Source organism: Neofelis nebulosa, chromosome 8 (genome assembly GCF_028018385.1).
Source record: "Neofelis nebulosa isolate mNeoNeb1 chromosome 8, mNeoNeb1.pri, whole genome shotgun sequence".
Classification (NCBI taxonomy): domain Eukaryota; kingdom Metazoa; phylum Chordata; class Mammalia; order Carnivora; family Felidae; genus Neofelis; species Neofelis nebulosa.
The window spans coordinates 89,417,884-89,422,364 of NC_080789.1; the positions used below are offsets into that span (position 1 = coordinate 89,417,884).

The 4,481-nt window shown below is 38.0% G+C and overlaps 1 pseudogene; it reads left to right on the top strand.

Moving 5' to 3' along the window:
• Positions 1 to 1,691: 1,691 nt before the first annotated feature.
• On the top strand, positions 1,692 to 2,298 carry LOC131483872 (Golgi apparatus membrane protein TVP23 homolog B-like; annotated as a pseudogene).
• The last annotated feature ends 2,183 nt before the right edge of the window (positions 2,299 to 4,481 follow it).

A 4,481-nucleotide genomic window follows, 5' to 3' on the forward strand; every position in this document is an offset into this window, starting at 1 on the left:
GATATATTCTGTTTTTAAATACTGGTTGAACGGTACCTTTAAATGTATGCATTTCACTCTATGGAGATGATATTTTAATAAATTCATGTAGACAAAATAAAAGAGCTAGGATTAGATGTTAGATTTATAAGACACTTTTCCTAGTAATTGTCGTATTATTGGGTAACATAAGAATAGAGTCCAAATGACCTATTTCAAAAGCTCAGCCAAAGTAGATTTTAATATCCTGTATGAGAAGTTCCAGTTTAATGGTGTCCCCACTGCTTATGAGGAATTCTGTTGTACATGGAAGTCGACCTAGAAAATAGTCCCATCAGAAGGATGCACATATTGCAAACTGTCCTAAATTAATTTGCTTGTTTACAGCCATTAGGGTTTTGGGGGGTACATATCTGTAATCTCCAATGGTTACAGGTGAGAGCTATGGGTGCCTTTCCCCAGCCATCTCACCTCTGGGAGGTGTGTTATAATGAAAGCAGGTATTAGACTGAATCTGGTAACACATACCAACATCTATTAGCAAGCGACCATGAATACAATCATACAAACTGTTCTGTATGTTCAATGAAGTCCCAGCCCTCTGTCTTTTTTGGCACTTTGATAACAAGCACTTTGCATAGAGGTTTAGGTAGAAATAGGCTCTGGCAGAAGAAGTCAGCTATTATTCTGGTTGGATCAGGTAACAGAATCTTCCCAAAGATCTTGGGACGTGAGGTTGATGGAGTTTAGAATCAGAGTATAGGTAGCTCTGGCCTGATTCTTAGGTCCTGTTTGAGGGAGGCTGAGATGACTATGTATTTCTAGCCAATCAACTTGTCTTGAATACCACTCATTTCATCAGTGAAAAAGAAGGCTATATGCTAACTTATAAATACTCTACAGCTGACCTCAGATAAAAATAGTTGTAGCTTAGCAACCTGTGCATATTGGGGTCTAGTTAGAGCAGTGGTCCTCAACCATAACAATATGTTAGAATCACTTCTGGAGAGTTTTTAAATCCCAATGCCCAGACCACATGCCAGACCCATAACATCAGAGTTTTAGGGGTTGGGATGTAATCATCAGTGTTTTTCAAACCTCCCTAGGTGATTCCAATTTACAGATAAAGTCGAGGACCACTGGATTAGAACCTTCCAATCTAGTTTAATCGCAGTGTACATTCCTAAATAGGTATTTTAAATGCTATTTAGCTAACTTTAAGAGATAGATAATATACTTTATATAGCACACTATGAATGTTTAAATATCTTTAAATAAATTATAACAATACAATAATATGAAATCTATCCCTTCTTTAGTGAACAAAGACAACAGAACTAGAAATATCAACTGGAAGAGAACTGTAATAGTTTCCAGGAAAGAAATCTGGCCATTTTTGAGTAGCGGATGCATTTAAATACAGATTATTAAGACTCCACCTTGAGGGGCGCCTGGGTGGCTCAGTCAGTTAGGCGGCCGACTTCGGCTCAGGTCATGATCTCGCGGTCCGTGAGTTCAATCCCCGCATCAGGCTCTGTGCTGACAGCTCAGAGCCTGGAGCCTGTTTCGGATTCTGTGTCTCCCTCTCTCTGACCCTCCCCCGTTCATGCTCTGTCTCTGTCTCAAAAATAAATAAACGTTAAAAAAAAAATTAAAAAAAAAAAAAAAAGACTCCACCTTGAAAATTTGACCACTGAGGGCTGCCATGTTGCATGCACCAGGGCAGTAATGATGACACTGAGGATGTTTCCCTGTTTGACGCAGAAGAGGAGGAGACAACTGACAGATGAAAGAAAGAAAGGAAGGAAGGAAGGAAGGAGGTCCAGAATCAGACACACAGTGACATCATTTTTTTCATTTATTTTTTCAAGTCAGTGCAACTGTAGTCTATCTTCTCTATGAATTGTTCAGCAGCAGCTTTATCACCTGTTTGGTGACAATGATCTTCTTGTTTTCATGTGACTTTTGGGCAGTCAAGAATGTCACAGTAAACTCATGGTTGATCTACATTGGTAGAAGCACACCAATGAACATGGAAAAAGCCATTGGGTGTTTGAGTTCAGGAAGGCATCTTCACAAGAGTAAAATTGTTTAAGTGGCTGACTCAAGAATCTTCTGGTTAGGACTTACTGCCTGTCCATTGCTGTGGGTGATATTCTGCTGAGTGAAATGGTTGGCGGTGGTTATCATGGGCATGGTGCTACAAGGTGCCAACCTGTATGCACATCAGGTGCAGAGCAGGCAGCAGAAAGAATTTAACCATCTTATCTCAGAAAGCAGTTTTTAAGACATAACACTGGAGATGATCAGACTTCCTGAAGAGAGTGAGAGAAAGCTCCAGTGTTCTGTTACACTGCCAGCAAACTAAAGAGATTCTTGACTCTGAAAATTTTAGAACTCAGTACATGTTGCAAAGAGGAGTGCTGAGGTTGTTTTTCCAGTTTAAATTTTACTTTAAAAAGTGGAAAGGTGGGTCACCTGGGTGACTCAGTCGGTTAAGCATGGGACTTCAGCTCAGGTCATGACCTCACAGTCTGTGAGTTTGAGCCCCACATTGGGCTCTGTGCTGACAGCTCAGAGCCTGGAGCCTGCTTTGGATTCTGTGTCTCCCCCTCTCTCTGCCCCTCCCATGCTCATGCTCTGTCTCTCTCCGTCTCTCAATAATAAATAAACGTTAAAAATTTTTTTTTAAAAGAAAGAAATCAACATTAAAAAAAGTGAAAAGGTAGTTTTCATGTTAAGTTTTTATTTTCTTTCTAGCATTGGGACTTGAAAGTATGGTATTGTTAAAAACCTTGTCAAAATTGGTTCATGTTTATATATGTATGCACATAGTCATGTAATGTCCATATAACCCAAATTAATGAAAGTGCACTCATGTACATATGTAATGGAGAGCTTTGCGTTTTGATCCACAGAATACAGAATGTTCTTAATCTGTCTTAGAACTCTAGGTGTATACACATTATTTCTGTAGATTATTGTCAGAAGAAAGTTTTGCTTCCATGATTAAGAGTGAGAAGTTGGTGGGGCGCCTGGGTGGCGCAGTCGGTTAAGCGTCCGACTTCAGCCAGGTCACGATCTCGCGGTCTGTGAGTTCGAGCCCCGCGTCGGGCTCTGGGATGATGGCTCAGAGCCTGGAGCCTGTTTCCGATTCTGTGTCTCCCTCTCTCTCTGCCCCTCCCCCGTTCATGCTCTGTCTCTCTCTGTCCCAAAAATAAATAAAAAACGTTGAAAAAAAAAAAAAAAAAAAAAAAAAAGAGTGAGAAGTTGGTTTATGCATAAGTTAGAAATAATTGTTATTTTACAGCTTAATGTATTCCTTGTGATGAAACTTCTTATTTTAGGTACTCACAGGTAAAAACCCAAATTGAGCCAGTGGTTAAATAGTTTGTAAATTTTGCTTATTTTTATTCGTAGTAAGTCATGTATTTAATGCCCAACAAATTTGGAATGGGATTTTCATAATTTATGTTTAGGGGATACCTAGAGATTGCTACTGTTCTGTTTATTTTTTGAAAGGGATAACCAGCTCTTACTTTGGAACTTTCCGGAAGCTCTTCGGTGGTCCTTGGCCTAATGAAATCTATTTTTTATCACTAAAAGAGTATTATTCTTACGTCATAGTAAGAATAATCATTTAAATAGTTGGCATAATAAATGCCTAAAAGGCTTTTTATTTGATGAATCTTCCTTGCTATAATGGGGATATTGCAAACCATGCATTTGTATTAGTGGTATTTCTTAAAACAATATATGTAACAATCTACAAGCTCTTGTAGAAGGCTATAAATTCTGTTGTAGTTTCTATAAACTTTGTTGGAGTCTTTTAACCACCATATTATTTTGTGAATGCATTTATACACTGTTAAAAAAATTTTAAAGCTGTTTAATTGAATAACTGTCTTTACTGAAGTGATAGCTTTGAAGGTGTGTAACTTTATATTTGTATAAAACTCTACTATTTATAAAGCAAAAAAAGAAAAGAAAAAGAAAGAAAATTTTATCTTTAAGCAATTATATCCTAAGAATTGCCTGTAATATTAATATGTGCCCTGATTCAAGGACTGACTATGTCGACCAGACCATGTTGAAACTAAAGCAGCAAGGTACAAACAGGACAAAATAAGAAACACCTGGATGACAAAAGAAAAAAAAAAGTGAAACCAGACCGATTTCACCAGTTTCTAATGATGAGAAATTACAAGATATTCTCGGGACATTATTGGAAGTTATTTTTATTTGTGGTACATCAAGAAGTTCCTATAAATTCCTGAATAAACTGCATATTTTCTTATGATTTAGTGAGTTTGGGCATTTTCCTTTAGCCTTTTCTATTTTAAAAAAAATGTTTATTTATTTTGAGATAGCACAAGCAGAGGAAGGCCAGAGGGAGAGGGAGAGTGAGAGAATCCCAAGCAGACTCCAAACTGAGTGTACAGCCCAATGCAGGGCTCCATCCTATGACTGCGAGATCACAACATCAACTGATACCAAGAGTT